Source organism: Anastrepha obliqua, chromosome 2 (genome assembly GCF_027943255.1).
Source record: "Anastrepha obliqua isolate idAnaObli1 chromosome 2, idAnaObli1_1.0, whole genome shotgun sequence".
Taxonomy (NCBI): Eukaryota; Metazoa; Arthropoda; class Insecta; order Diptera; family Tephritidae; genus Anastrepha; species Anastrepha obliqua.
The window spans coordinates 79,726,884-79,747,931 of record NC_072893.1 but is presented as its reverse complement, the minus strand read 5'-3'; the positions used below and the strand labels follow the sequence as shown (position 1 = coordinate 79,747,931).

At 34.0% G+C, this 21,048-nt stretch overlaps 1 protein-coding gene across 1 annotated transcript in view; it reads right to left on the bottom strand.

Annotated features, from left to right (window-relative positions):
* LOC129238919 (innexin shaking-B) overlaps positions 1 to 21,048 on the bottom strand; it is a 234,272-nt gene that overhangs the window by 41,689 nt on the left and 171,535 nt on the right. The window lies entirely within an intron of this gene.

Sequence of the window (21,048 nt, the reverse complement as noted above, 5' to 3'; positions counted from 1 at the left end):
ATCCAGCTAGGAGAAGGCAGAACTAAAAGCGCGGTTGTTAAGGTCGATGATATCAATATCATCAGCATACGTTAACAATTTTACGCTCTTATAAAATATTTTGCCTGAGCGATTAAGTTATGCGGCTTGAGAGATCCTCTCCAACATCAGGTTAAAGAAGTCACAAAACAGCGAGTCACCCTGTCTGAAACTTCGTTTGGTATAAAACGGCTCGAAGAGCCCCTCCCCAATTATAACGGCGCTGCAGGTGTTGAGCATCGTCAAGCTTCATTAATCAGCTAAGGGAACTCAAATCGCTATGTGCACCATTCTAAGCAACATTCCTAAACAAGTTTCAGGCATTCCAAAATTTGGAAAAACATGCCAAATTGCCTATCGAAGCAGAAGGCGAATATGGCGATTACTAAAAAATATTTTTTGACACATGCATTGCCTGCTCCTATATTTGGAGAAGTGTCAGTTTTTTTGGCATAGAGTGTTGAGCTGGATATGTGCATCGACGGTGGATGCGTAAACGTTTGTTGCCGCCGTCACCACGTCATTACAAAAATATATTTTGCGAATACATACATACGATATAATTAAAGTGTGGACATGTTTATATAAATTTGTTGTGTGTATGTTTGGCGTATCGAACGGATGTTCTGCAGAAATATTGCTTGGAAACAGAGAGCTTGTGTTGCATTTTTCTTTGCATTGTTGAATTTTGAACCCTTTCATCTCAATTTGAAATTTTTGTTTTTTAAACACACTTACATATGTGATCGTATTGTGTAGTGCAGCGACCCTTGCCAGTTGTATGAAGGATGCCTTTTATACAGGGTAGGCCATTTAAAGCGGGCCCATCGGGCAACCCTATAACTTTTGACAGGAACGTCAGATCGACTAATGACATAGCGCGTTGGAAGCGTCAGTCCAAGACAATTTTTACCATGGAGCAGTACACTCCAAAAGAACGCGCTGAAATAATTCAGCTTTACATCCAAAATAACTTCTCAATTGTGAAAACTCAACGTGCGTTTAAAAAAAAAAATAAAGTTAAAAGTGCGCCATCCAAAAGCACTTTACAGCGTTTATACGCAAAATTTATTAACCACGGTAGTCTCAGCAATACCAGCCACGCATCCAGACAACGTACACGACGTTCTGCTGAAAATATCGAGGCTGTACGAGCCAGTGTTGCCAATCATCGAAGAAAATGACATGGAAGGCTACTGGTTCCAACAGGACGGGGCTACATGCCACACTTCACGCGCTACAATCGATTTTTTGAAGCCATTGTTCCCTGGAAGGTTGATTTCGAAAAATGGTGATTTTCCGTGGCCACCGAGATCACCAGATTTGACGCCACCGGACTTTTATTTGTGGGGTTATCTGAAATCCAAGGTATACATCAACAAGCCAAGGACTCTAACTCAACTTAAAAACAATATCCGACGCGAAATCGCCGCCATACCGGCCGAAATATTGGCCAAAACGATGGAAAACGCCGAAAAAAGGACACATTTGGCCATCAAGGCCAGAGGCAAACATTTGAAGGATATCATTTTCAAAAACTAGCTGGAACAAATCTCCTTGAATCAAAATAAATGATTTTTCATATCAACACAAAAAAAAATGTTTTTTTCAATGTTTTTTTTCAGAAACAAATGGGCCCGCTTTAAATGGCCTACCCTGTATTTTGCGCTTTTGCAGCACTACATGTTATGAACGTAGTTCGATATTTTGGCATAAACTTACATATAATATTTTCATTTACGAGCTTTATTTGTTCTTCCTTCGGTGAGTTGAAATATTTTCTTCGCCAAAAAGATGGAATTAACTCATGAAAATGTTCACACTTAGCCACTGTCAAACGCTGGTACTCGTATATTATAATGAGTTCCGACGCGGCCGTAAAGCCTTCCAGGATGAATTTAGTAAAACCCATCCAAAAACGATTTTTCTGCCGTAAACAATCGATGTTGTGCTATGATGTAGAAGTAGTCTTTGGCATCAGTATGATGAGCATACATTCAATATTGCATGAATATTTACACAAAATAGCAGTCAAGAGTATGGGTGTTCCAAGGCGAGCTTTCTTTAACAAAAATTGCTCGCGCAGAAGAACCTCAACAATGTTTGTTACCACGAGAGAAACTTAAAACAACCAATTTGAAGTGCTATTCTTATATAACCATTTGTTTGCCAGAAATTTTCGAAGAATTAAAGAAAACTAACCACCTTCGAGACAATGCGAGCCCACACAAGAGAGTTTTTGATCACTCAAAAGAGTGATCTACGATGAATATACACCTACATACATACATACGAGTACAAACTTATATAATATAATATATGAATTTACACCGCTGGCTCGGTAACTAGCACACTACTTTTAGTATTCACTTAAATTAGCACAACATTTGATTTTGCAATATATACATATTTATATAAGAACAACCTTATTCCATTTGATAAAAACCATTTAAAATCATTACATTTCATGTTTCTCGTTTTTTAATAAAAATATTTTAAAATGTACATATTATATAAATATATTGCAAAGAGAATTTGAAGGAGTTTTTGAGTCAGAAAAACTACACAAATGGAAATTTGATTCAAGAAAATCACAAATAATTTTTTATCTTAAATACCACACCTTTCAATTTTTATAGAGCACTAAGTTTTCAAACTTGATTTCTTAACATTTTCATTTTTACACACTCACGTTTCTAGGACGATACATTTGACAAAAACTTTCAAAAGACTGGAATTGGATAAGTTCAAGTTATATTATAGAATTTTTCCGAAAGAGCCACAATCATCAATTCCTAAAGTTTACAGTCGGAGCATTGGTTTGCAAGAAATTTCTTCCACTCGGAACTGTTTTGTATCAATCCTATAACTTAATTTCAGCTAAGGTACATGGCAAGTCATGTAGGTTTACCTATCAGGCAGCAATTTTTGGAGATGTTATACTAGCATGCAGTTCTACAAAAGTTATGCAGTTCTTCAAAAGTCAAATTGACTCCCCTTCATCCTCTTGGACTTAAGTCAAATGGAATGAGAAATCAAATAGCAAAAGTTTCGTTCGAACTCCTCCTAACAATGAGATGCATAAAATGCACACCCAAAGAATGTTTATGATAAGAGAGCGATGTGCTATTGTAGAGGATTTTTTTTAGCAAACAAGGGGTTAAAAACGGCAGCGTGGATGATTTAGTTAAACAAAAGTTACCATCTCTATAATATCATATCTAAAAAACTTGCCGCTTCTTATTTATTCCATCGAAAAGATCATATAATAAGTGGTTTGAAGATTAGCGGGGTCTTAAATCCGATTGAAAATGTATGGGAAATTATTAAAAGAAAAATTAGGGAATTGAAATCAAAGGCTTTGTAGCAAATACGGACTATCATCACGAGGAACAGTGCATACAAGTTCCGAAAGATATACTCGTATGAGAGGACCTGACATCAAGTAAAAATGATATCTTACTAAATATTGATTGCAGCATAATGTAAAAGGAGTCCTTTTTTGCCGTTCATCATTTACTTGTTATATTTAAAGTGAGAAAATGTCAGTAGATAAAGTATATTTATGACCCTGAATTTTGTATGAGTTCCAGAAAAGAGGCAACGTGTCGATTGCATGTAAAAATTTATGTGCGGCATTTGGAAAAGATATTGTAAATTTTCGAACTTGTCAAAGATGGTTTAACAAATTTCGTACCAGGACCCGGAGCCTCCACAAAAGTAGTGTTTTGCGATTCATGTTGGAAAATAATCCATATTTAACAAGTCGAGTAATTGCAGAAGAGTTTGGCATTCAACATACAACTGTTTGTGGTTTGTTCAAAGCCAAGTGTTTGGGTTCCACATGAATTAACGGAAAAGAATTGAACTGATCGTGTAAAAATGTGTTAATCACATCTAATTAGACACAGTCGTTTTTGGACAAGCTGATTACTGGAGATGTAAAGTGGATTTTTTACGAGAAGATTAAGAGAAAAATATGTTACTGCAGACCAGGAACATCATCAGCAACCGTTCCGAAAGCAAGTATACATCAACGAAAAATACTTCATTGTTTCTGGTGGGGCAGGAAAGGTGTAGTGTACCACAAGTTTCTGAAATAGGGAAAAACCATCAACGCGGTTCTATATCGCAATCAGCTGGATAAATTGAATGCAGCTATCAAGGAAAAAAGGCCAGCACTAGCGTCCTGAAAAAGAATAGTGTTCCGCCACGATAATGCTCAACCGCATATTGCAATGGTGACACCAAAAAAAACTGAATGCGTTAGGATGGGAAGTCTTTAGTCACCCAAAGTATTCACCATCTGTTTATTACCTCTTCAGATCTCTGCAAAATTATCTAACGGGAAAGAAATTCAAGCCTTTTAAAAGTGATTCTAAGGCAATTGCTGACTATTTTAACTCCAAGGGCGAGAACTTCTACAAAACAGGAATTCGCAGGTTACCTATGACCTGACAAATAACGGAGCATGTATAATTGATTAATGTTAATATATATATGGTATAAATTATAAATAAATTCACATATTTTATTTTTAAAATACGACAGAACAAAAATGTTATTTACAGTGCTTGAACTTATCTAAATAATAAAAATAGCATAGCGTAAGTACGTATCAGAGGAAATAAGTGTGATAATGGGATATAAGATATGGAGAGTGTTGAAATTGTGAAAATATAAAAAACAATTGGGCAGCGCAGAGATGTGAAAAAGGATGAAGATTATGCCTACACAATAGAGATTAATTTGCAAAGTGAAGTAGGAGTTCACGCTTAAAGCACAATGTGCTCCCAATTACTTGAAGTTTTTGTGGCAGGGGGTTCCCAAGACAGAGCAAGTTCGAGGCACTGACGTTCGGTTGCTAGACAACTATATTTAATATAAAATTATTAAGGGTCCAGACGATTCAAAGGAATGTTGAGCTACCAAAACTAATTTTACACCCTCATATATTGGCGGCTCAAAGCTAACCCAAACGGAAGGAAGTCGAATATACTAGCTGCAAGAACTCACTTAAACTTAGTTTTTTTATTACTAAAATACCGCAGTGTTTTTCAACTTGAGTTCACAGTAATAAGAGAAGAGTTCTTTAGCTGAGAAATTTCCGAACGGCAAGCCTTTAGTTTTTATTCCGCAAGTACGGCTGCGATAGAGCTCGATGACAATGGGTTTGCTAGTACGAAAAATCTGACTTATGTTTGATAAAGGAAAATCCAGCGTCTTCTTCATTATAAACATTATCGGAATCTTTACTACAATAGAATTTTTGCAGGAGTTTTCATGACTTCAATGAAATTGAAAACGTCAAATATGAGCTTTGATACAGACTTGATCACAGCCTTGCTCAAAATACTCTTCCATGAACTTAGACTCAATACTTAAGTTTCTCGCAAATCAGGGTCAATTAAAGATTACATCGATCCATCCCCATGGTAATATTAATAGCAGTCTCGCTTTAATGAATAGTCTCGCTTTAATGAGGCTAATATGATTTTCTATTCGTCCTTTGAACATCTAACGAATCTTAGTTTAGCAATTGCCCCAGAATTTTTTCGATTTATTAAGTTAACAGAGGAATTATATAAAAGAAACGGGACGGGTTAAAACCGTGTTATTCGGGCCTCAATATAGCACCCAGCGTCACTTTTCTTTTTGAAGATGTACTTGCGCATGTAAATAATTTGTACATAGGTACATCTTTAATGATATGTTTGACTGCTAATTGTACGACTCCTATGAAGTGCGGACGGTATTTGATGCTTCTTTCATACCCATAACAAACATAACATATGGCAATAGAGGGCACTATTGCGGGTATAGAAGACTATTAGCTCGGAATATCGTATATCATAATAAGGGTGTTGTCATTATTGTATGAACATAATGTAAACAAATGCACTAAGCCCTTTCACAATTTGATTTAATTTAATTTGCATTAATAAATAAGACGTATTTTTTTTGTTTAAAGTTATTTTAAGCTTGTTAGGTTTTGGCTAAGAAAGCAATTAGTAAGGGAGGTCGAAAGTTTTACCGCTCTACCGTACCTAGACCTGAGCGATTCCATATCGAGTGATCCAGGTATTTTGGATCAATTCTTCTGAAAACGGTTTACTTGAAGGCTTGGGTACAATAGAAGTAAAAGGAAAAATTTTCAAAAAAAAAAAAAAGCAATAGTTTTGAGATTTATTCAAAGCTGCAAATTTTTGTATTTTGTTGTTTTTTAAAGTGAAATACCTTCGGTTCTTTTTTTTAGTTTTAAGAATTTTTTTTTAGAATAAAATACAACTTAAGCAACTGGTTCACTGTTTTTTACAATTGACAAAAAAAAAACTGAAAAATTTTGACCAAGAAAGCTAATTTTTTTCCCAAAAAAATTTTTTTTAAATTATATTTTACCCCAAAAAAAAAAATACATTATGTTAAAATTTAAAAAACTCCATGCTAAAATGTTCAACGTTTAATAGGTAAATTAAAAAATTATTTTCCAAAATTTTTCAGTTTACTTCTTATTATCTTAAGCCTACAAAGAAAAGACTCTTCATAAAAATCTACGGCAAAGTCCGACATACTTAACATGGAGTTGCTCTTCTACCAAGTAGCACATTTTGGCAGAATGAATAACAAAAATATCTGAAAAATTAATCTTAAATTAAAATATGTTACCCACCTGAAAAAATAGGCAAAAACACACCCATTGGTAGTATTTGTAGTGCTTTTTGTTATGTGAATCACCATCCGAATTGGCGATACCCGGATAGGGAACAGATATACCCTGCTTCTTACCGAAATAATCACGCAAAGTATATGTCGAATGGATCCAACAATATGTATTGAGCACGTCTTCTGGAATATCTTTGGTATGAACACAATCGATGGGATTGCCAACATATTGTCTTGTGGTTATAATCAAAGAGAAGGACATCAAAATCATCACAGTAATTGAGTAGTGTAGACGGAATACTGGCGAATCGGTTTTAACGTGACTGACCTTTACAAGGTTTTTCAATCCACGAAATATATCTAACATTTTTCGCTGAACGGCAATGCAACGCGAAATGAATAAGTAAAAATTATGGGTTTTGCTGTGGATTTCAACGTGCTCGTATAGGTGTTATATTTCAATTATATTAACATATGGGAGTGTATTTAATTTTTTGTTGTTGTTTTTCAATGTATTTTGGATTTCACTTGACTTTTGTGCATTCTTTTTGTGTTTGTAAGAAAGTTCTTTCGTTGTATTGCTTTGTTGCTAAGTGGAGGCGGATGCAACAAACCAATTTGTGGTTATCGTCTCGTTGTGCAGGAGGCGTTCTTTCTTTTTCTCGGCGGTCCCATAGTTTTGTTATGACGTATGAGGCAATCACGTGGATTTCTTTACATTTCGCAGATCCCCTCCTGCATTTTATTATTTTCGTATATTTATTTGTTTTATTCAATTTAAAATTCAAGATAGCGACGCAAGAGCACTTGAAATTTTTATGGTTTTGTATAAATGATTCGTGCTTTTTCGTGAGTTTTAAAAAATGTTGCATTTTAGATATTAAAACTTGTTCGTGCGCTCTATATCAATAATTTTCAAAGGCAGCTGTAACACTTCACATTATTATTTCGTTTTCGGCATGTAAAAGTTTCATAAAATAAGGCACACTAAAATTGGCCGACTCTTGGAACTGCTAAAGATAGAATATGGGGCACTTATGATTTCATATTTTCAGTCTTTTATTTTTAATATTCTAATGAGTTTTATATGTGCTATGAACGAATGAGTTAAATGTTAGTTGAAAATATATTTTTGCTTTTGTCAGCAACTCGGCTTTGTGTGAAAATATTTACTGCTCGAAGGCTTGCGGTACGATAACTTGCGTATCAAATTTAAAATTAGTATTAAAAAAATTAAATACTAACATTAAAATATTAACACATATTCATATTGATGAATAACAAAAGTACTATCTAGACAAAGCATGGACATACCAACATCAGCGAGTTTAGGGCGGCAAGTATGGTAGTTTGCAGAACTGGCAACCCGACCGTATAATTGCTCTGGTTCACCGGTTTGTCAAACAGCTGAAATATCTCAATGAATTTTGGAAATTAAGAATGAATGAAAAGTATCAAGTCATAAAAATGTTCCTGATATTAAGTAAAGAGTTTTCCTATAACAGGTGTTACAGGTGAATGGATTCCGCTATCGAGATTGGATGGTATTGATCTGGACAACTTTTAGTTTCAACAAAACAGCACTAGGTGCCACACAAGCAACAAAACCATTGATCTTTTACGGGAAAAGTTTCCGAACCGTGTTATCTCTCGAAGAGGTGATCACAATTGACTACCGAGACCTTGTGACTTTTTCTTTGAGGACACGAGAAAGAGAAGGTCTACGCCAACAGCCTAGGGTCGATTCAAGACCTCAAAGATAGAATTCGTGAGGCTATCGAGAACATAGAACAGCTACTTTGCAATTCGGTTATGGAAAATTTTATGAAAAAGATATTGCCCTGTAAGCGTAGTCGTGATGGTCATTTGCCTGATGTTATTTTCCACTATTAACGGCATACCTTTCTCTTTATAGTGAAATAAACATTCCATCATTTATATAAAAAAATAGAATTTTTTCTGACTATCAAAATAACACCTCTTATTAAAAACCCCCCTTTTGATAGAAATAATCAACCGAATGAGTCTACGATTCAAGGATTGGTGAAAAAATTTAAAGGAACTGGTTTTGTCGAAGATAGAAAAAAGAGTGACAGACCAAAAACTGGACGTTCAATGTTGCTGCTGTAGCGCACAGTGTTGCTGAACAACCTTTAACATTGATATCTCGACGTTCTCCACAATTAGGCATTCATGAATCTACTGTTTGATGGACATTTAAATGATGCCATATTTCACACGTAATTATTAAGATCCATATTTTGAATAAAAATAGTGAAACCTGAAAGAATCTCATTTTTACATGTTTTATTTGCATTTTACATTTTTTACATTACAGCATTTGGGCGTGTAAAAAGGCAAGGTGTCAAGTAATGCGACGCCACCCCTTGGTATATCTAACAGAGAGGATGTTTCCTTAATATAATAAATAATTAGGTCATATGAGTATAAGTTTGGTACTCTGAGATAAATGACGCTGTTTATCAAACCAATGTGAGCTAAGAACTTTTTTTGCTTAAAGTCTGAATAAGTCATCGACAGCTACATTTGCGTGAGCATTTCGAGGTCTAAGAATCACATCTCGATTTGGTTAAATAGAACGAAAAAATCTAAGTAGCAGCCCGGTTTTTTGAAAAAATTGCTAATTGCTACGCGAAAAAGGGTACAACCTGTGGCAATGGGAAATAACCTAGTTATAGGAGAATTCTTAGGTAGCTCATGATATACCGCAATCAGCACCTAATGATCTGCTGAAGAGAGTCGGTAGGAACGATTTCGAGATTAATTCGAAAAGTATTTTGTATATTTTACTTTCTTAGAAAAGAAATGTATTCATTTATTATTTAAGAAATCTTCCATGAATACTACTGGTAAAGTCTGTAAAAAATTAACACCAAATCTCTTAAAATCCTCAATATGAAATATATTGAAAATAATATTCTGATAATCTCTTTAATCTCTTATTTCTTCCACTACATAGTTTTTTCCGGGAAACGGTTTTTAGAAGCTGCGGGAAAGGCTTGAACTGCTAAAAAACAAGTAATCAAATAACGTGCAGCACTAGAATGTAGTCATAAAGCCCCCTAGGTTCGAGTCTCGTCCAACAATTTAAGTAGGCTCTGGAAGGATGGTTGAGAGACAGATTTCATATACAGATTCTTGTGGTCAGTTTAGGTTCACTCTCCAAGGAAGTTTTCGAGGACTATGGAAGGATGAAATTAGAGAGAGATTTCCTGGATACTACAATGCCTTACTTTGGCCAAGTAGTGAACACTTCTCAAGAGCAACCCACCTAACCATTCGAAAGGATTCGACATGGAGGAGACTTTCTTCGGAAATGTTATTTATCTTGAACAATTCATTTGTTGCAAAGGTTAAACCCAGCTCACAGTCACCAAATTCTTAACTTCATCATCATTTTTCATAACGTTCTTTTGATTCTCCCTCGATAATTCCTACGTGGATTAACAAGAAGAATAGATATACCCTGCAAATATTAAACAACCTACAGGGTTTGTGTGAAAAGTATTGTGAAAAGTTTGGGAAAAATTTATTTATATTTCAAATATTGATACAAAACCTTAAAATTCTTGAGCATCGACACACTTTCACCAGCAACCTTTTCATGACTCAAAGGCTCTCCGGATGGTGGAATGCGTACAAGTCCCATTGTAAGGAGAGAATTTTACTTTTGGAAATAAAAGAGAGTGTGCTGGGTTCATGTCTGAATTGTATATTTTCCATTCACTTCGGAAAGTAGTAATTTTATGTAAGCTTCTTACAAGTTCGAGCTTAGACTTCACTAAAAGTAATATGATTATCCAAATACAGATGTTCTCCAAATAGCGAGTTTTTACTGAGGGTTTACACCAGTAAAAGTAATATAAATATACTTCAGCGACTCCAGAATAAAATTTTTCGAGATATTCTCAACTCACCTTGGTTCGTTTGTAATAAGGATATTCATCGGGACCTCAAGAAAAAAAATATAATAAGATGGAATTTAATCTTGAAAGGTCGCACGTTCACTCGATATTAAAAACCTTTAATAATTTCATTGTTTATGAGAACTTCATTAACAGCCTGACTAGCAGACTATTTATCAATATCACCCATTATGTGTCATTCTATAAGTCATTTTATATTAATAATGGGGTGATAGGTTCGGATTATAGTTTCTCAAAACCTTTCTTACCGAAACCTCATACCTTATTCTAGGCTAGGCGACGTAAACTCATAATAAGTGATATGCAGTCGCATATTCCTCAAATCTGGAAGGATGAGTGGGTTGTCATGGTATCATACCTATCACTTGCAGGCCTTCAAACCAATCAATTAAATATACCAATCCCACATTCCATTTGCTCAACCTGTGTAGCTAGATCTTCTGAGATTATGGGCAACGTGATCTTAGCCACCTACAGCTCTAAGAATGCATTGATATAATCGACTGTGGGCCAAGGGAGGCCTCATAAAAGCGCACCCTAGCCAAACGAATATACTCACATGTGACCTGCTACAAAGAGCAAACAAACAAGGACAGTAATTTTACGGTTAATTTCATGACGAAAAAGGAAATCCCAAATCAAAAAAGCACTACCTACACATGTATAAATAAGAATATTTTATATTTATGTACTACCGTTACGAAACTTCGTCAACTTTCCATAAGCTCTGGTATAAATATAGATGTTTGTCTGTATATCAAGTATCAAGTCAAAGTATATTTTTTAACCTATGTGTAAATCTAAATATTTACAAGTTTTGTTGATTTTTGTTTTCATATTTGAAGGAAATTAACACATATTTCACATAAATACATACACATCTGATATTAACGTGTGGTATTATGGCAATATACAGTGTTACAAGGGCAAATTTGTAAGCATCCAAATCATTACATTCACACTTGCACAAGTTTGCTTACAAGTATGTACATGCGTGTACTCCTATATGTACATAATTATACTCTTATGCGTGCCACTGCTTAATTTACGACAAAAATTGAAGGTAATTTAGTAATGATAGCAGAGCTGTTTGAAAATTGAAACACCTAGATACTCGAAATTGGAGTACAATTGAAGATGCGCGGTTGCCATACATGTAAATTTGTGTGCAGAGGTTTAATTTTCGGTTTGAAACAGCATTGAAACAATTATTGTAATTAGAAAAATTGATTTTCTAAAAAGTTCAAATTCTTATACAAGGTGGCATCAAGTTCGTTTTAGAATAGCTTTTTTTTTAGTAAAAAAAAAACAAAAATAAAAAAAAAACAATTAATAAAAGTGATTTTGAGTGATAAAAATTTGTATTTTGACTGAGCTCCATTACTTTTCTGTTTGCACACTGCAGCTGTTCAGTTCACAAGTGTCAAATATGGTATGATCGACGCACATTAGCAAAACTTATAAATCTTCCGAGAAGAATATTAATTTTGCGCCATCTTGTTTTATACATTTTTCGCATTGTTGGAGAAAACGTTTTTTGTTAAAAAAGGATCTAGCACAAGTCGAAAAACCCGAAATAACGCAAACGTGTTTGTTAGAAAAACGTTTTTCTGAAAAAAAAACGCTTTACAACCTGGTTTGCAATACTGAAAAAAACTATTAGTCCGATCGGACTAAATCTTTTTCGGTAGTCAACCATTCTAGTTTGCGCCAAAATTACAAGTATACTCTTGACTAAAACTTTGTTTTGTTTGTTTCAGTACCTCGAAACTTAAGATAGCATGTAAACCGTTTTTAATAGGGGTAACTTCAGACTGCCTATTAGCAGGATTTATAATTAAAAAAAAAAAAATAGTTTTTTTTCCTAATAGTATTTGATGTGAAAGTTGCATAAAGATGAAAACAAAATTAAAATAAAAAAATTCTTGAGAAAAAAGTCAGACTAATAATAAAAACTAAAACAGACCCTTAATAAAACCTAGGAGAATAAGCATAACATAAAACAATTGTTTACATGTTTATTATGACATCAACGGTAAATAGCCAAATAGTCAAATAGCTGTTAGTTGATGGAAGAAAACATACTAGTTTAAGAGTGACTAGAATTGTACCCAGTGTAAAATTGCCAACAAGAGGTTTAGCAAAATAAATATTTTTCAATGATGTATATTTTGTTTTGTGTGGCCGTCGTAGCCAAATGGCTTGGTGCATAACTATGATTCGGTAGTGCGTAGTTCGAGTCTCTGTGCATGAAACATTAAAATGATAGAAACAATTTTTTCTAATATAGGTCACCACTCGGCAGGCAATGGCAAACCTCCTCTTTTCCAAAATTGGTATCCTTTTTTAAGACATATAGTTATAGTCTTTAACCTAAAAATTATCATTTTACTTACTATAGCTAAAAATTTTCGAATTGGACTAAATTCGTTTGAACGTTTTAGTTATTCAGTTTACCGCAAATCTCGTTCTTATAACTACATATTAAACAACCACTAAATCTTGCGTAACATATTTTTATGAAACAATACAAATTTCATGAAATGATTTTCAGTGTTTACACTTTTATATAATACATATACTCATATATGCTATTATGCAAAATATTTGTGAATTTGATAAAAACATTTCCTATAAAAATACCTTTTTATCGCGCTACATCTGAACATAATCCCCTACACGAGAAGTTCTGGATAAATTTAATAAGTTACCAATGTTTAAATACAATAAAACTAAAAAAAAAATTACATTGAGTAAGTAAAATAAAACGAAAGTAAATGTACTTCTTGTTTCAAGCAAATATGTTTTCAAATAATGTTAACATGTTTTCCACATGGAAATACTTAAACAAATATATAAAACTAACTTCTTTCTTGCCTTACTCTTTTCTAAAACTCTGAACTGTTGAATGAACAGCTTCTCGTAGAGAAAATCTTTAGCATTTTAGAATTTGAATTTTTCTCTGTGTACTTGCTAATATTGCCTACATCGATTACTAAAATCGTACAACTTTAGAAAATTTGGCTTGATTTTCCATATTCAAAATAAAAAGTCCCGAATGTAAATGACGCATACATTTGGCGAAACTGTAACAAAGTGGCAACCCAGAGTACAAATGGAGTGCTGCTCACTCATCGTTCTTCTCCCTGCAGTGTTTATTTCAAGCACATAGTTAATTTATAAAGCAAAACAAATCGAACACGTGAGAGTATATGTGTGGGTATTTTTAAATTTTTTTTTTAAAAACACTATTGTTATTCATGGAGTATATTGATTTAATTTTTGAATATAATAAATAAGAAAAAAAATCCTATAAATTTAGTGAAGCTGGCTGAGAATTAGTGAAGTGCAACCGTTAATGAATACTCGCGCAAGTGAAATATAGTTACAATTATCGTCGATAGTTTCAAGTACTTTTGGCATCGCTACCAATGTACACTGGGCTAAATAACTGTAGCATTAAAACTTATCGAATAGTTTTGACCTTTTATATTTTTTCCATATAAAGAATTATAGAAATTTTTTATATGGAAGAAAAGCCCCAACATCGGCAGCAAATGAATTGTCAAAAATCAACGCGATTTTTGATCCACTTGAAATTTACTTTGTATCAATCGAAATTTAATGTGTTATAGAACCACCGTAGCCGAATGGGTTGGTGCGAGACTACCATTCGATATTCAGAGAGAACGTAGGTTCGAATCTCGGTGGAAAATCAAAATAAAGAAAACGTTTTTTCTAATAGCGGTCGCCCCTCGGCAGGCAATGGCAAACCTCCGAGTGTATTTTTGCCATGAAAAAGATCCTCATTTAAAATATCTGCCGTTCGGAGTCGGCTTGAAACTGTAGGTCCCTCCATTTGTGGAACAACATCAAGACGTCCCCCACAAATAGGAGGAAGAGCTCGGCCAAATACCTAAAAAGGGTGTATGCGCCAATTATATATATATATATACATATATATATATATATAGAACCATATACTCGATATTTTTTTAAATATTTTGGTTGAAAAATGTGAGGTTTTCAAGAGCCTTTTTTGCATTTTTTTTAATTTGCACATAGTTTTAAACTGGTATTTTTATGACTTTAGAAGGTGATTGAATTGTGTTATATTTTTATAAAAAAATTTAAAATAAAAAAAGAAATACTATATTAATATATATACTGCAACGACATCTCAATAGGTCCCTGTATCGTCTGCCGCAAAAGTAAGAATACCAAAAAACAATAAGGGACGATCTGCGGCCAATATATAGCTATTTATAACTTTTGCTGAACCAATCGCATTAGATAGCAGATAGCACAACAGCTACAGATGTAGCTTGAACAAGCTAAGGAATTTCGCCTCACAATGAAACCAATTGGAAATAATTGGAAGCAATATAACCAATTAGATTTACTGTAGTCAGGAGAAAAGGCTTGGAAATGCTGTTTCGTGTTTTTATATTGTACGTTTCCAAACACAAACAAAAAGCTGGATTACTGTTTTGGTTAGGTAAGGTTTAGTTTTATGTTAAGTGGAGGAAAAAATAGGAAATGAATTGATTGGAATAATTGCTTGTGTGGTAGTTTTTGGGAAGGGAAACTTTGGCAGGTAATGACACAAATCGACAGGCCGTTAATATTGTTTCCTGGTAGTTCCTTAGTCTTTTGTACAAAGTAAGAATCAGAATTTCTGCATGGCAGCGAAGGATTAGGTAGTGAGTTGACTTCACCTTATCATTCTCCACAAGATATTGTAGAAGACCAAGTTGAGTCTCAGCGCATGAAATGTCACAGTACAGTATCGGTTAATAACCGCACCGCTAATGTCCGTCACGGTTTTATTAGCCTTAGAAACCACCATTATCAGCTACTATTCATTTAAGCGCAAGTCAATGTTCTTCCTCAACGTTCGTTTACGTTCAAAGCAGGATACTACAGGAAACCAAAGGCACCTCAGATACACTTTACCTTTACTTTAGTCAACTCATCAGCCATGCCACATTCCTATTATCTGGTACTCTGACTTTCATAGCAACATATTCCTACCCAATGGTCTTCAAATATTCCCCATCCAGTTTTTACTGCCTCATTAGTGAGCCTGGAGAATTCGGCAGAAGTAATCAGTGAGCATGAATTTAAGTTTAATGGTGATTTCCTTGAATTTCTCAGGTTTCTCATTGAGTTGGTTTGATTTTACAATAGTTAGTTGACTTTGAAGGAACAAATTAAGTATTTTAAAATGCTTAAAACTGCTTTTGGACTCAATTAAATAAAATCTGGTTAGAACTCATAAATTTCCTATGATATGTTAAGTCATATGCTGTCTAATGTAGATATGTAGATGAAATAGGCAAAGAACAATTAGCGGTCAAAAATAAATAAATATTTATCGGTAATATGCCATATGTTTTGGGTTTGGCATCGATACATTATTAGTAAAATATTTCTGAGTAAAAGTATCGACAGAAAGCATACACATCTGCACTTATCTACTGAGAACAGTTTTGTCTTCCCAGTTTTGCAAAATGTGTACTATGCACTGTAAGTTACGCAATCGACGTCACGATTAGCTATAAAAAATGCCAAAAATATGTTTACACTAACTTTTGCGTAATCAACGTTCATAAAACTAAATAGTACACGAATATCTCAGACATTCGTAAATTCAGCATTTCATTTTTAGGAAATTGAATGGATGTGCGAATGCATGTGTTAAACAAATCCTCCATGGTAACCAAGTCAAGAGCATGCTCAATTAATTAAATGTCGAAACAATGTACACCCAGTGTGAGATTATTATTTGAAATTGTCGTTTTTCTTAATTTATTTAATTATTTTTATATCTGAACAATTTCTTTAAAAATAAAACTCGAAGAACTATTGTAGTTAGTTACTGTCTTCCAGAACGAACTTAAAAAATATAGAATTCCGTCTATTTAAATAGCGATTCGAACAAGTATTACAAAGTATTTTAATGAAGACTTCAAAATATTTATGTGTTTTTTTATGAGGGATCAACAAAATGAAAGTCCCTATATCCAACTACGATGAAAGATAAACAAGAAGGTGGAAACTGATGGCTGACGGCGCATCGTCAGTGAAAAAAGAGATATAAAATCAGCGGAACTTTTTAAAAACTTCAGACCAGCACTTTATTGCACCAAAAATGAATAAGCTATAAAACTGCGTACCAAAAGATTGTAATAAAAATTTTGTGAAATTTTTCTAATTTTTGTATAAAGTTGTGAACTCGATTCTATGTGGTTTCTATTAGAACATGGTCCACACTTTTACAAAAAAATAACAATAAAACAGTTGAAAAGTTGATCTTCTATCGTTTGTCGAGGGATATATGTCTGAATTCAGTATCCTCGAAATTCATACGAGCACGGCTGTATACATTATTCTTGGACAGAACCTCTCGAACCATTTTTCATTTCATTTATTTTATAATCTCTGATTTGAACTGTTTTACAGACATACTAAACAGTAAATTATATTATAATAATATCTAAGATCAAAATGATTTTTATTTTTATTTTTATTTTACTTTTTAAGATTTTATTGAGCTCAGTAAGAGTTCTAAAGATCCGTACAAGAGCAAAATAGTTTGCTTTTTGAGTATCCAGATAGTTTGGCAGGATAACTGTAAACTGGGTTCCACATTATCACAGCTTACTCAATTTATAATTTTCTATTTCAGCAAATAACATTCGAGTGAATACAAAGGCTTTGTAATTTACTCAATAAGACAGAATGAGAAACGTTGTCAAATGCTTTTAAGAAGTGAGTGTAGACGGTGTTTGCCTGAAACCCATTTCTAAAAGATGATATTCGGACAATGCTGCTAAATTAGTGATAGTTGCTGATGACGTCCTGATGGGCTTTTATTAGGCCTCTATTAGAGAACGAAAGCTTTTTTTTATTAAATATTTTGAATGTTTGGAACAAACTGTTAACGCAGATATAAGCCTATAATTGTAGACCTCATACTTACTCCTCAAGTGAAAATTTGGGATTAGGGATGTTAATTTGCAACAATCAATACATAAGACAGTGGAGCGGAAAATATTAGAGATAATGCACGAAGAGACAGAAATGGTTGAAAAAATGGATAGTTGGAAAAATTTATACATTTAATTAACTCAGTAGAATGATTTATGTACTGTGATTCGGCGGCGGTAAAACGGAAATGGGGTTTTTCAATAAGCACATAGTACAATTTTTACACAGCGAAATCCAATGGTACATCAATAAGTTCTAATTGGCCGGAGAAATTCAAACTAAGAGTCTCGTCATAAAAAAAATTTAAATATTGTTATTTAATATTTAGTCATATCCTTTTCGCAGTGTGCGTTGTGTAATTTTTTAGCCTTGTGAGAAATTTAGAAAGCGCTTGTGGTTTTACGAAATGAGCTCCGCGTATGAAAAATGATTTGAAGCAGTTTTCCTATGAGCACGCCCTTAAGGTTCAAAGTTGAAGGTCTTCATAAATAAGTAGGTGCAATTTAAAAACGGTGACGATTTTACCAGAAGATCCAAAAAAAACCTCTCCAAAGCAAGAACAGAAGAAATAAAATTATATTAAATGAAGAAAAACCTTGATTTTTTTTGTGACAAAGGCGAACTTATCGTACGAGAAGCTGAAGCAGTTTTAAAGAAAAGTGGTTTTGTGTATCCCAAGACACGATTCGAGGATGTTCATGTATAGAGGACTTCAAATTCCGGAGCACATTAAAAAAAAAAAACAAATTCAGAACGGAATTGGACATATGTAAATTTACGGGTAAATATTTCTTTTGGGTCAATAGTGGCATCGATTCTGGTGTACTGCTGAAAATTGACAACTTTAATGAACTGTTAAGCATCCAATTAAGGTTGATGTTTGAGGTTGCTTTCCGAAAAAATATTATATATTATATTTGTGCTTACTGGCAATTTAAATGGGGTTTTGATGAACGAAATTTATCCAAAAACATTAATACCGTCAGCTGTGAAGATGTTTGGAAGAACTAGCCAACCTTACACGTACACCCCACCCTTTTTGGGTGTTTGGCCGAGCTCCTCCTCCTGTTTGTGGTGTGCGTCTTGATGTTGTTCCACAAATGGAGGGACCTATAGTTTCAAACCGACTCCGAACGGCAGATATTTTTATGAGGAGCTTTTTCATGGCACAAATACACTCGGAGGTTTGCCATTGCCTGCCAAGGGGCGACCGCTATTAGAAAAATCTTCTCTGTGAATTCCGAATGGTAGTCACGCACCAACCCATTCGGCTACGGCGGCCGCCGTATAGAATAGAAACAGCAAAATGGGATTGAAATGTTGGATTGACCTTCACAGTCGCCTGATGCCAACCCTATTGAAAATATTTAGGCAATGGTAAAGAAAAAACTCAAAGAAAACAAATATGGCCACTCAAATAGTTGTCAAGGCTTTTTCGATTGATTTGGATCCGATTGCTTGCACAGAAATTAACACAAAATATGACTCGACCATGCAAAGTCATTATAGCTAATGTGGTGACTATACATTGTATTGAACATATTGCTATACTAATTTTATTATAGGCCCAAACAATAGTTTCATCTATTATCAGGCTTATAAAGTGAACAGTTGATTTGGCGTTTGCCAACACATTTGAGATAGTAATCTTAGTGATTAACACTGGCTGGGGAGCTTAAACTTCCCAGGTAGTAGGCTAGCTGCTCCCCGCCGGCAAGTGTCTTCTTTTATTATCGGTGCTCACTAAATTAAATCTCGAATCCCCAATAAGTGGGGATTAAAATATAATAGAACCAGCTGTGTGAGAGGTATTAATCAAGTACAATTAGTACAATTTTATTTAAAAGATCCATATATGCTATTATGTATGGAACACGACATAATACAGTTGTGAGTCGCAACTTCGCACTGTAGCACGGACCGTAAAGGCATAATTTTCAATACGTATGCTGCATAAATCTATCTGAAACAGGGCAATGTTCTGGGCACCGCACTTTTGCCTCCGATTTATTGGCAGAGATAGAACTGTGATTTCAGAAATCATCTTCGTAACTAGTTTTGCGATAGTCATCCCTCAAATTGTTTTTAACAAAGTCTTATCATTTTCACCTACACTTTTGTCGTCTGCATTTTTGCCTGATAAATAAATAGCAGATTTGACAGACATCGCTAATAGAACGTGGCCAGCAACATTAACTCTTTGCTTTAGATCCTACTCATTCTTCTCATTTGGTAATAATAACTCGCGCTTCTATCCCCCTCACTCTTTTTTAAGTTAAATATCCGCAAAAATACGTAATATACGCATACATATGCATATACTTATTTATACTATTGTACTAATTATTTAATCGCCTTTAAATTAAGTGGAAATGTGAGCAAACGCATACTCAAACATTCGTATGTACTATATATTTTTCTTTAGGTTAATATCTCATTTCCATGCAAAATAGTAGTCATATTTAAAAAATATATATAAGAGTATTTATTTTTCCGCGAGCATATTCACTTTTCCGTTTTGTTCTATTTAAAGTTACACATTCAGCGGAGGAGGGCTACCTCATGCATTCAACTGGAAAGTCCAACAAAAGTCAAAAACCACAAGCCTACATATGTATGTATATGTAAGTGTGTACATTCATATATGCGATAGTATGTTTGACCGACTCTACGCTGTCCAAATACGCGATCTGCACTAAAATTAATTGAATTGTTTAGCTAAATTCAGGAACAATTTCATGGCGGCGTGAATGAAAAATCTTTCTTCTTGTTAATGCGTGACTAATTGTGTTTTCCGTACAAAAAAATATATGTTTGCATACATACGATATATACATATGTATAATTGTAAGTATGTGTATGTGAAGAAAATTATGACAACAGAAAAACCCGCAAATGTTTTTGTGTAATATTTGCTTTGCAATTTGCGTGAAATTTTTGTGTGTAAATTGAACGCATATAAGCCAATTTTTGCTTGAGTGAAATTTTTATATACTTGCACTGTGTTTTTAAAAATCCGCACATTATTATTTCTTGTAAACAAATTTTCCTCTTTTTTTGTTGATTTTTAAATATTCGGGGCATATTGTTTGACATGATTTTTGTATGTGAAATACGGGGGGGGCGAAGCAAAGATCGGCACAAGGTAAATAAACAGTCAACACCACACTTTTGTCTACTTTTTATTCGTTTTACAATTAAAATATTTTCTGCAGCCTCCACCGCTCGATATGTGTACGTACATATGTACATACATTTATATATAGCATTGAGTTTTTTTCTTTAGGAAAGGCAATGCATTGCATTTTTGTACTTTTTTTTAAATGCATGTTTTCTTTAACTTTTGGGGAACACAACAAAACTTTCGACCACCACTATGAAGAGCGCTTAGCTACATACTTATATAAATACATATGTATGTGTGTAT